The sequence below is a fragment of the Gavialis gangeticus genome, unplaced genomic scaffold (assembly GCF_001723915.1).
Source record: "Gavialis gangeticus isolate Ggan-Ray unplaced genomic scaffold, GavGan_comp1, whole genome shotgun sequence".
Taxonomy (NCBI): domain Eukaryota; kingdom Metazoa; phylum Chordata; order Crocodylia; family Gavialidae; genus Gavialis; species Gavialis gangeticus.
This window is the reverse complement of record NW_017728998.1, coordinates 25,669,392-25,683,072: the sequence shown is the minus strand read 5'-3', so window position 1 is coordinate 25,683,072 and position 13,681 is coordinate 25,669,392.

Here is a 13,681-nt window from a genome sequence, read left to right as displayed (position 1 = left end):
TATAAAGAGAGAGAGAGAGATTTTTACAACAAAAAAAATCCAAGACTTTCAACATCTAAGTCATCATCTTCCAAAATCAAGTGGATCAATGTGCAATGGCTATCAGAAACACATGGGAAACTGATGCCTCCTGTGTTGGGAGCCTCCCCTCCCCCGCCCCACAGTGTCCAGTCAGGGATCGGGGGGAGCTCCCCCCGTGTCCATTCGTGCTGATCAGGAAGCATGAGCAGGGCACCCGGAAGTACCAGCGGCGCGTCTCCTGGCACCCCCACTCCATGGCCAGCGCTCATAGGGGGAGCACCGATGTTCCCTCCCACCCCCCACCCATCATCTAAGCTGGGAATGCTGGCTGTGAGGGAGTGCACCAGCACTCTCAGGGGGCACATGTGCACCACCATACACCCCCTTCACGTCACCACATTTTTGGGCTTCCTCTTTGTTCAAGTTGCTGTATCCCTTCAACCAGGCTATAACTTTCAAATCTGCTTTGATCATGAGAACAGTATAGTACAAGTTCTGCATGTCCAAAAACTCTTCTCTGAACTGCAGGACAATGGCTTCCTCATCATTTATATGCAAAGTTACAATTGCTTGTACAGCTTTACCAGTTGTGATAGTCTGAAAAACAAGGAATGGAAGATTTGCATTTCTTTGGTGCTGAAACTGAATGCTGAGGATTGCACAGCTGAATTTAGGGAAACTGCTCCCCATGGTGGGACTCTCAGGGGTTGATTTGCTTCAAGGTCAATGTTACATTATGGATTCTGAGTCATACCTCCCATGCTTTGCTGGACTCAGTGATTCTACTGGTTCCACTGTAACATTTGCTTAAGTGAGATAAGAGCAAGTCTCTTACTGGTAATCTCCATCAGAGGTTGTCAAGTTTCATAGTTTCATAATTGGTAGGGTTGGAAGGGACCTAGCAGATCACCAAGCCTGACCCCCTGCCACGGGCAGGAAAGAATGCTTGGGTCAAACGACCCCAGCTAAGTGATTATCCAGCCTCCTTTTGAAGACCCCCAGGGTAGGAGCCAGCACCACTTCTCTTGGAAGCTGGATCCAGATCCTAGCCACCCTGACTGTGAAGTAGTGCTTCCTGATGTCTAGCCTGTTGAAGTAATTTGAAACAGAACTGAGTTGATGTTGCAATTTTGCAGGTCTTTTGGATATCTAATAATGGACAAAACTATAAATTTGCAGCAGCCATCTTAGAATCCAATATGGCTACCATGATGGAAACGTTATGATTAATCTCTTTGTTTTATACAAGGTTGGTTTTGTCATTGAAATTAATTTTCTAACTTAACTGTTGGATGAACTATTGATCAAAATGTGAATTCATGGCATCTATCTTAGACTCCAATATGGCAACTACATGCATTACTTGCCAGATTGCCAACATGACTTTTGTGACATGGTTAGACCACCTCCACCTAAAACACACTGTTACTGCTTGTGGCAATGAGTTGCCTACAGGGTGAAACCTCTACCCTTCTTTTTACTGTACTACATGCCTAGTACAGCAGGGAATGTGGAGAAGTGCCCATGTGCTGGTTCAGGGAGGAGTTGGGATCACCCACATGTCCAGTTGGACAGCCCTAGTCTAAAGGATTTAAGCCTCTAACTCCCACTGAATTTTCAGTTAGATTTAGGGCCCTCAGTGACATGGGGCACCTGTACACAAGTGCAGAGGCTGATGCGACATGCTGTAATTACAGCAAGTCAGAGCAGACTTGAGTAATTGTGTCCGCTGGAGCATGGTAATTACCACACTTCAGCAGCCTCCTGTGTCTTGTGCATCAGCATCCCTGAGGTTCAAAATGGCTGTGAGGACACTTGAACTAAAGCATCACCCTCCTCCGCCCCCCACCCCTACTCCCCGCAAGAGCACATGTAAGATCCCACAAATATCACAGGTTTTACATGCCTAAAAACCTTTTTGGATTGGGTAAGAGAGTAGAGCAATACTGAAGTACTGTTACCAATCTGGTCCTAAGAAACTTGCTTTTAAACACATGGGAAGAATGGAGCATTCCTTCAGATCTCTCAAGTCACAGACTAGTATCCTAACTCCTGGGCTATCATCGACTAGACATAAATCAGTTGGAGAAAACAGCTCAAAGTAACTTACACCATCTCCCTTCCCAACTTGATTAATAATAGAACCGGGGATTTCATCTTTTTCATGGCATACGCACCATCAGGAGAGGTAATTGGGATAATGTTTAATGATGAATAGAAATTGTTAGTCTTGATTCAGCATGATATGACTCTAGTTTTATAATATTATGACTTGACTGTTTTCAGTGAAATTATATCAATATGAAACTGAAATAATGTATTAGTAAATCAGGGGTTGATTTGCTTCAAGGTCAATGTTACATTATGGATTTCAGTGTGCCTTTGCACATAGACTGTTGAGCAAGCCAATTCTGCCTGAACAGTTTACTTTAAACATTAAGGGGAAAAAAGCAGCCCTGTTGAGTCTTTTAGCAGAAGGATGACAAGAAAAAAGAGGGTTTGCTGATAATCAACAGCTGATGTAGCTTTTGTTTATTAGAGCTTTTCTTAAACTCTAATAGTAGAGGGGAGAAGGAAGGGAGGAATTGTTACTAGGTGAGATGACTCTCATTTTGCCTGTGAGATCAAAATTTGCATACATTTATTAATATCGAACAGAATCTTGGAAAGGAAAAAGAATTTCAGATCATTCTCTGGTCTATAAATCTGTGCCGTAATGAAAGCCATTTACAAGCAGATGTTTATAGGAAAAAATATCAGTCATTTAAAAAATTGAAAGTGACAGCTATTTGCCTCTTTTAATTCCCTACTCCACAGCTGTGCTGAATTTAAACTTGTACTTGTTTTAAAAAAAAAAGAGAAAGAAAACAGCTATGTTGGTGGACACTGGATGGCTCAGAGGAGTCATATTGATATGCTGCCTTTCACCTGTAGGGCACGGCAGCCACATTAGGTATCTGGTTCCAATCCAGTAGCACACAATTAAAAGTTGGATTTGCTCTCTTGTATTTTGTCACCACACTAAGGCCTTAGGTGGACAGAAGCTTCAGTCTAATTACAAAGCATCCCCAAAGCTCTGGGTACACTACACATGAGCATTGTGTTTAAAGCAAGGCTGTAGCATGTTTGGAATCATTGCTTTTGTCAAGTAAACATAGGTCTGAACGAGTGGCTTGAATCAAGCAGGTAGCATTTCCTTTTGACAATTGTTCAGTGACCTATTAGTAGACGTAATGCAACTGTTTGCCGTGTCAGGCAGTAAAGGATTCACTCCCAAGGACTGTCTGAAGCATGCTGGTAGAGGTGTCAAGTGAAACTTGCTTGGCCATTTCTAATCTGTCTCCCACCAAAGGTGGCTCCCATTACAGTGCCTGAATACCACCCTGTCTTCACTGTATATATCCTCCTAAATCTCCTGTGTAGTAGGGAAGTGCCGTGATCCCCAACACAGAGATGGGTAACTGAAAGAACCTAAGTCCTTGTCTAAGCTCTTGAGGCTGCCATTAAACATTAAGCCCTTCCCAGCAATGCCTGCTCCATACCCAGAAATGTGGTGGTAAGGATGCTTTGCATTGTGGCTTTCAAGCACAGCAGAGATAGAGCGGAAGAGGGGCTGATGAAGGCACCCCAGAACATTCTCGTTGCTACATGCAGGGTGGGTGGGCAGGGCTTATTTTTGACAGAAGCCTAGAAGGTGGCTTACAGTTAGTGGAGGCAAATTGCAAATGATTTGCCCAGAGTTGTACAGGAAATTTGTAGTAAAACAGAGACTCGAACCCAGGTTGCCAGGGACCTGACTAATGCCCTAGCCAATGGGCCATCCTTCCTTCCTAGCCTCTTATTTTGTGTAGGACTTTTGCTTCTCGTTGCTTCTGATCTTGCCCTTCCACAAACACAATGAACTTCAACATTCATTTTAATATATAAAAAAAATAGATTTTTGCAACATCCTGAAAACTATAGATTTTGTTGCAAGGAAAAAATGCATACTGAGGAGCAGTTCAGTAGTGGAGAAGGGGTACCAAAAGCCATACTGGTACTAATATTATTGAATCACTGAGGAGAGTAGATTACGGAGTAGCGGACAATGGTGGGTAAAAAAGCAAATACTAATTAAATGTTGTATGCATATGTAAAACCTGAATTCTAATCTCAGGGCACCTCACGATACCTGTTTGTGTGGTTTATGATGGCATTAGGACCTCTAAAGGCTTGTTATATGCAGCTGGATGTAAATTAGTCTGTTTATTAGTCATCATGAGGTTGTTGACATTATTTCTACAGTGCTTTTACATTAAGAGCCTCCTGAATGGATAGATTTGTGTTAGGATACCAAAGTAATTTCCCCATATCAAGACAGCTTAGAAATACAGGGGCCTAAACTGTTGTTGTAATGAATTTTTTGCCTCTCACAGGGATATTTATTCAATCTGCTCTGTAAACACAGAAATGAGTTCAGACCTTGTGCAAATGTTTTAATTATGCTTAACTGGATTAATGCCTGTACACTGAAGGAATGGTGTTTCCGTAGACACTTTTTTTGGCCAGATCATTGAAGTACATTTTAAATACAGATTGGTCTTTTTAAACAAAGAACATAGCTCATAATATATGAGCTGGGACAGCTAAGCAAGAATAGCCAGTCTTGGAAATCTAGATGAAGTATTTAGCTCCAGGATGCAAAAATGATGCAGAGGAGCTGCTACATGCCTACACAGTCACTCATCCTCAGAATTTATGCAAATCATTTTGTTCCTTCTGACCCCCATTCTTTTTTCTTGGGCATAAATCAATTGTAGGAAATAGTTCTAAATTACTGGAGTTTTACTGTCTTTTTTTCCCTGGTGGGTGAATTATGGAGTCTGCTGTTTTTAAAGTTAATATTTGCTAATCAATTAACAAAAGAGCAATACAGCAAATCACTTAAGAAACTTTGGACCCGATTCTCTCCTACCTTCTATTTTCTGTCAGTTTAAGTGGCAGTCCACTGGGATAAGGAGGAATCAAATCTTCAAGTGGGGTAGCTCGGAGGTAGCGTCTCCCTAACATTTTCTGCATACACTTTGGAGTAAGTGTGTCGTCAAAGAAACTGGAGGGGTCCAAAGGGTCCAAAAGGCATGTGGGCACAAGACAATGAGATGAAACATTTGTACCTGTGCCCTATAATACCCACTTGAGACAGCTGACAGTATTCCCACTAATTTACACAATTTGGGTGCATCTACACATGCATTAATGTGCTTTTCCTAATGCGCACTGAATTTAGTACCTCTGGGCACTTTTGCATGTGCTCCAGGAGCAGGGAGAGCCACTCTAATTAAAGCACTGCCGTGTCTCATATATCAGCATCCCCACACTTAAAAAGGGTGGTGGTGGCACTGGAGCTAAAGCTCATTCAATGAGTTTTAGATCAAGCACCCCCACTACCATTTTTAAGCACAGGGACACGAGATGCAGGAGGCTGCTGGAGTGCAGCAACTGCTATGCTCCGGTAGATGCAATTAATCAAAATTCCAGCATGTTGGAGCAGCATCCACGCTCATATATAGGCACCCTCCAATATGAGATACTAAATTAATGTGCATTAGGCTGCCCTAAGGTGCAGTAGCACAATCATGCACTTTTTAGATGACACTTAATACTCAGTAGCCTATTTTATAGGGGTGTGTGAAATGGGATGTATTTAATTCGGATTCAGATTCGACCTGAATCAGGGACAGTGATTTGATTTGTTGATTTGGATCACTGTCCCTGATTTGATTCGGCCAAATCCAAATCTGACGATTTAATGCTGATTTGAAGAATCAGCGATTCGGCCATAGACACAGCTTTTTTTAGTTTTTTCTACATACCTTGAGGTACCAGGGACAGCTTGTGAATGCTGCGATGCTGGGGCAGATGGAGCATCCCACAGGAGTGTGAGGGCCCTCCCCCCACCCCCGCATGCTTGATGGTGAACCCGGAAGTGGACTGGAAATACTTCAGTCCACTTCTGGGTCCGCCGCTGAACGGTCATGGCCCTCCCCCCCACCCCCGCACTCCCCAGCTCAGTGATCAGCTGCAGGGGGACCCCAGGTGCCCCCCCCAGACCCAGGAGGCACCAGTTGCCAAGCCGGGGGGCATGGGGGGGATCCCTGTGCGCTCCCCAACAGGCCTGGAAATGGACTGGAAGTGCTTCTGGTCCACTTACAGGTCTGCTGCTGAGTGCACTGGGGAGCCCCCTGTGCTTCTGTGGGACACTCCATCTGTCCGAGCATCACAGTATTCACGAGCCGCCTGGTACCTTGAGGTATGTAGAAAAAACATGTAAAGCTGTATCTATGTCTGAATCTTTGAATCTTTCCAAATCTCTCCGAATCGATTCAGAGGGTTCCAGTTCAATTCAGATTAAAGGGTCTCCTGATTCGATTCAGATGCACCAAATTGGGCCAAATCTCTGCCGAATCAAATCAGGGACTGAAGCTTCACACAGCCCTACTATTTTACTGTGCTTTAATAGTATAATATAGCATAATAGCACTGTTGTTTTTAAAGTAGGCCACTGCGCATTAAAGCACACATGTTCACATGCCCAGTATCAGTCATACTGCCTACATTATTTTTTGTAGTGTGAAATGTGGCTTATTCCCTTCCCTTCTCCTTTTGTATTAATAATTGCTCTTGTAATTCCGCCTCTATCTTTTTTCTGGAGTTACAGTAATGTTACTGACACCAGAATGCAATGTAAACTGTATTTGCATATTGCAGAGCTATCTCTCTTCATTTTAATTAACTGTTCCTTTACTTGTAAAATTTGTTATACAGTACTTGCATATGAAAATGGAGTAACTGAGGCAATCTAATAGATGTACAGAAAAACCTTAAAACATCTCTTTAGTTTTCATACACTGTTTCTCCTTTTTTGACACATTTATTCACATGCAAAAGAGAATGGTTTGTCTCTTTTATAAACTGATTTGCTGATGAAAGGTGAAGTTTGTTGTCATCTTTTATGTGTAGAATACAATGGTTTGCATGGCAACTCTGTTGGTCTGCATATGAATTGCATTTGTGCACATTTGTGTTGTAGTCCCTCGTTTAGTAGACATAAATCAAATGAAACACGATTTGAAATGTATTGGTCAGGATTTCAAATATATTTGTTTGGTAAAGAGGAACATCTATTTCTGCATATTGGGTTCCTTTAAAATACCTGTGGGTAATCAGTACATTCATTTACCACCCCAAAGTGTGATGGGTGTTCTCAGATCTAACAAACGCTTGCAAAAACAGAAAACGCGTCCAACAGCATCTTGCAATGAAAAGCTAGAGTTATATGCCAATAAATGGATGAAATGAGTTACTAAAGCGTTTAAAAATCCATGACGATGATATATTGTTTTCAAGCAGCATTTTTGTCTGTTGCTGTACCTGTATAGCTATTTATCCTGTACTCATCCCCGCAGCGCATGAATAGCTACACATTTACTGAAGGTGGGACAGTACCTCTTCAAGTCTCATATTGACTTTTTATAAAAAGAACGCAATTGGATCTGTCCTTAAATTATTTGGAACTTTTTTAATTCTAGTAATTGTAAAGAACGATGTTTTTGAATGGGCAGCCGTGAGCTTGATTTTTTGATGAACGTCAGCCGCCTCCAATGAGAAAACTGGCTTACAATCAAATTATGCCATGGTTTTAAATATCTCACCCCATTCTTAAACCGCAATTGATAACAAACCAAAATTGATTCTATCAGATGAGCATGTAGAAATCTGTCAGTTAGAGTTCACCACTCTAACACCTGTTAGCCCTTATTTTTCCTTTTATTAGAATTGCCCCTGACTTACACTGATGTAAGTCAGAAGACTTGGACCCAAGCTCCTTAATATTAACGGTGAATAGAAGGACTTAAATCATTTGTCAGTAGAGCTTTCCTGTATAAATTACATGTTAGATCTTATTGTTCCTTCTTCAAAAAGGTATAGAAGGTGAACTGTGTTTACTGAGTCATGATCTGGGCCAAGAGAGACTTTCTGTAACACAGCCACCATACCCTGTTGTCCTGGGCAGTCAGTTCCCAAAAATACGCATATTCTTACCCCTTGCTGCAGTGCTTTTGCCAAATACCTAAATGGATTACATGAAGCAGTCAATGGGAGATGTAGAGACTCTTAATTGTGTGTTAGCTGTGCGGCCTGGCAGCTGCTCAAGTGCTGTGTTTGAAAATATTTGCAGTAGGTATTGTGCTCACTGAAGCTTAATGCTCTTGCTGTACAAGTGCGCCGTGGAATTGTTCCTAGGATGTATTTTTAGCTTGGAAAAAAAACCTCCTTATAACAATCAGGGTCTACTTCCATGGACAGGACCCAGGAAGAACTCTCTTTCACTTCTGTGGCACACAGGGGTAAGCATGCCCACTGTTATACCCCTTCAAGGACTGCAACAAATCCTCACTGCCCCAAAGCCAGGGAGCAGAGGGGAAACCATGTATGACCTCTGTGCTTCCTTTGAGATGTCTCATGTCCCAGAAGAAGCACGAGAGAGCAGTCCCTGGGTCCACCAGAGGTCAAACACTGCAACTGGACTCTGATGCTGCAGCAAGGAAGGGAAGAGAGGGAGAGAGTGGGGATCCCATATACCATAGCTCTTTGCCCATGGGTACCCACCAAGTAGGCACACAGTGTTTGTGTTGTGTATGGATGTCAACAGAGGCTTTGATCACAAGGCAAAAGGAGCCTCATTTGCCTGTCACTTACACTTGTGGAAATGGTCCTAATTCAGCTGAAGTCCTGGGCACTGTACCAGCATAAAACTATTATAAGTGAGGACAGGAGGAGGCCTGCTGCCTCATAGTGAAGAACAATTAACAAACCCTTATTTTTCCAAAGTTGTCCAATGACAGAAAACAAACTGGAACATTTGAATAGATGGTGTTTTAATTAACTGGTGCCAATCTGAAGGGGATGGGGTTAGAAAGATTCAAGGGTTGATTTGCATTTTGAGGTTGTGAGGCAGATTTGATCCTGGGCCCTAATTTCCCATCAGTTTGTGGAAAACTTGAAGTGCACAATGTGATCTTGACAAGTTGTCTGTGTTGCTACTTGTTATGGAATCAGTGAGTATGAGAGCTTGCTGCTTGCAGCTCACCTCAGACACACAGAAAATGGTTTCTCAGCACCTGTTTCCCTGTGTCTCAAAAATGAAATTACTTGTGCTACATAATACAAAGAGCATTAATACTTCACCAGCTTTTAATAAGCTAGTGGCAGCTACATCTCAGGCTGGCATCCCGGAGGAATAACTTTGCTGAGGTCATGATGTAATATTGTACAAAACTGGTGCAAGCAAGACTGGGACCAGGCTCTAAATATCAATTTTCAAGGTTAAATTTAAAATGTCGCTGGACCTCCAGGCTGCCAACACAGCTATGCATATAAAACGTGTTTGGGGGCTTTGGTTGCTTGCTTGTTTGTGAGAAAAAAATGGACTGGATTATCAATAGCTTAGTTGTGTAACTTGAAACAGAAATGTAGAGAGACACCAAAAGAAAGCCAACACCACCAATCACACAAAAGTGAGCATAACCTCTGAAAGGAAGCACAATCAATGGGGTAATACCCATACCCTGGAAGCTACCACCTAAGAGAACATCAGCACAAAATGAGAGAGAATAGGAAGTCGTGTGATTTCCTTCACATACTGAACCTGTTAAAAAAAGTTCAGCTCACTTTTTCCTCTGTGGCTTTGAACTTTTGCCTCTGCACTACCTGATTTGGGTTGAGACCTGAAGCAGCAGTGATGCAATAAATTATAAACTTAAAAGCTTTGTTCCACCTCTGGACATCAAGAAACATGGTGACTGATTTCATGATATCATGTGGCCGCTGGATGGTATAGGACTGCCCAGCTGGACTCAGTTATTTCTTCCTATGCAACGCAAAGTGACAACCCCTTGTTACTGCTACAACAGATATCCATGTGCCCACCCATTAACATGAATGTTGACTAAGTTCATCAAAGCAAGCTGAACTGCACAGCAACATTGAACAAGTACCAACAAAAGCAAGCTATTTTCATAGGTGTGTGTTTCATAGAGATCTGGAAGATAAAATTTCTCATTTTCCAGCAGCACTAGCATTACTTCCTTTGTTCGCCCTCTCAGCAGCATTTAATGCCTCCTTTAACTTTCTGGTGCTGTTTTTTTCACCTTTTGTCTCTGCTCATATTATGACTCCTGTCAGTCTGCTACCAAAAATGGCAGAAGCACATTTGTAAACACGTGCTGGGAAACTGTTGTATCTCATCAAATGGGCATAGAGATCAATGGGTCACTCTTTTTCCAGTCCTAGTACTTCCTTGCTTTCTTTTTTCATAACAAGTGGGGGAATAATGTTCAGGCGGATCATAATTTAACAAAATCATTCAGCAGATGTATGCCAGGAAAGCTCTCAGCTGCTGAAAGGCTTAACCCCAAAGCATTCTGAAACAAGATAAAAGCTTAAGCGTTTCCTCATCTCATGTTCACACCTAAAGATATGTGTGTACTGACCTTTCATATTGTTAGAACCAAAGCATGTTGTGAAAATCCCTCTGCAATTTAGCGCTACACAGAGTTTAGTCTGACTCATCTTTGAAAGCACATTTAGTTTGCTTCTTTGGGGTTCTGAGTGGGATTATGTTTTATTTTTATATAAATAAATATACTCTATTTGTATTTATAAATACATGTTTATGGCGGTATAAAAGTAAAAAATGATTAATGAAAATTGCAGTCTACCTGAATAAAAAAAAGAGTTGTTTTCTCTGAAGTCATGTTTCCAGACAATACAGCCCCTATCCAGCACCTATCCTACCTCTTCATCAGCACTATAAGACTGGTGCAAGAGGAAAAGTGGTGAACCACTGCCTGACATCTGACTCCCCAGGTACCTCTCCACTATTTAACTACTTCATTCATCCCCCTTCTCCCCCCACCCAGCCTGTCTCACACCCACTGACTCCTCAATTTACATCTTTACTGACTGCCTGTCTTGCATGCAGACCAGCCCAGTCGCTGTCTTCTTTACTTTTCATTCCATCTAGGAAGAGCACATGCCAACTGCAGAAACTTCCTCAGCCTGATGAAGGGTTTTTAAACCCAAAAGCTTGCTTAAATTTCTTTTCCAGCTATTTAAGTTGGTATAATAAAAGATATCAGATTCACCCAAAGAACCTTGTCTGCCTATGTCCTTAGACCAACACAGCTACAACCTACACCCCTTTGAACCACCCCACGCATTTTTCCCCACATGTTCTTTTTTGGGGTATCAGATCTAGAAGAAATCTGTAACTGGAATGGTCTTTTATGGCTTGAGATAAGAATTATTGGTGCAGAGACCTATAGTTGCTAGCCTCACTTCTGAGTACAGACTTATAGGGAGAGTACACACAACTTTCTGAAAGTCTCTGATGTACCTGTTTGCTCCTGTAAGAGGGAACACTAGCCCTGTTACCAGAAGACAGGTTGTCCCCTTTAAGACCAGAACTTTCTGGGCACAGCGTGCTGGTAAGGTGGGGGTTAAAAGCTGAGCCCGGCCAGCTAGTCAGGTGACCAGAAGGGGGCAGGCCAGGACTATAAAAACCCTGGGCTGGGTGGCCAAAGGAGTGTGTCCCAGAGTTCCACACAGAAGCTTGGTGAGTGGTCCAAAGGTTGGAGGAGGGGAACTATGGAGGACCCCGGAGAAGTGGCAGCAACCCCAGAAAAAGGACTGTAGCCGACAGTGAAGAGCAGAAGCACGAACCCCTGCATAAATGGAAGCTGGTGCGCTGCCTTCTTTTATCACATTTCTCTTGGTGGCAGTTATTGCCCATGGACAGGTCTGTTCATAAATTTTTGTTATTGAATAACACTGGTGGTTTGGATGAGGCTATTAGGGAAGGAGGAGGCCTCATTGGAGCCCCACTATAGTGTGGGAACTCCAGCACCTGCATAGGCGCAGTGTTCAGGGTGCACAGAGAGGGTGCAGTACTTGGGGGCACAGGCCCAGCACCCGAGAGGGTAAGCCAAAAAGGCCAGGGTGGCCTGGTGCACCTGGGGTGCAATGGTGTAGTTTGGGGTTTTCTGCACTGGAACGGTGGAGGTCCGGGGCCACTGCCCAGCTCCAAGCTTGCAACCCCCTGGCTGTGGGGCCAGTGGATGGGCTCTGGGCCAGGAAGGCTGTGCTCCAGATTGGAGCAAAAAGGAGGGCCACGAGCCCCAAGACTAAAGAGCTAGAACCTCAGAGTCAAAGTCTATCTGGTGGGTTTAGACAGGAAGGCTTAGCTAGAGAAAGACTGGGGTCAAGGCCAGTGGTCAAGGCCAGTGGTGGCAGAGGATCCCAGCATACAAAAATAATAGACAGTCTCCCACTTACAAAAACATAAGTATAAAATTTCCATCAAGACGTGGCAGGAGAGTAGATAGTGGGGCACAAGAAACCTTAAAGGGAACTCCAAGGGTGCCCCACTTAGGGCACGGATAACAAGGAAGATGGCGCTGGGGAGGGTGACCTGTTACAGCTCCCCTATTGAATCCTACACCATAATTCATCATGGAATCCCCAACCAATATAGTCCCCCACCTCTCTCCCTAGATCCATTTGTAAAAAGGCAGAACATTTTCCTACAGGCACTGAAACACTGTTAGCCAAATTTAAAAGCCATGCTCCATAACTCTTCAAATACCCCTTCTGAATGAAGATGACAAAGAAGTGCCTCCATCTGTAGGCCTTGCTGGGGCACTGATTAATGTATGCTGTTCACTCAAAAGCTTTGCTAAATCATTGGCCAAAGTAGGCCTCACCAGCAAACCTGACCAATGCATGAACGAACACCTCACAGAAACAAAAGTTGGCATGTGAGCCAGATGCGCATTCCTACCAAGAGATGGGAGGGAGAGATGATGGTACAAGGTAGGTTAGTCCAGTAGGATGATACAGCTGGAGTGAGAACACCCAGGTCAGAATGTGAAACAAGCTCATGGTAGAAGACAACTTGAGATGTTCAAGATACAGATGGAAAGCAATACATAATTTGTTTGGATCATTGTATAAAAAAACTAATTGAAAAGCAGGGAAATTTTGTAGTGGCCTGCAGAAGCCTGCATGGTGGCGTGCCAACTACCTTGTCACAGGTACAAATGCCTTAACTCCTGGTCTGATGTGCTTGTTAGGCTAGAATGTGCTAGGGCTGAGCTTGTAAACAAGAAACCTGGGTGAATCTTTGCTACTGAGCCAGGCCTGCAGTCATTCTTCAAGACAAGATTGGTGTTGGATTCTCCTGGCTGCAACTTGTCAACACCGCAGTTCCTGAGACTTCAGCACTGACAACGCATCAGTAACACCCAGGGAGGACAACAGCAATGATGACACTGTAACCCCAGACAACACCATCTATTATACAAGCTGAGGTTTCACTGAACTTGCAGCCTTTTTATGAAACTGCAAAAGGCCCAGTGCTTCCACCTTTACTACAGTATTATTTACTGAGTGGAACTGTTAAAGATACAGAGGAGTTGAGCTCTGCCTAGCCATCATAAGACTGGCACAATTGATTCCAGATTTGTATTTAAATATTTCAAAAGCCCCTTTAAACTTTATCTTCACTGATTCCTCATTTCATTCCCACTGGGAGATTGAACCTTCTTTTGAAATTAGTCTA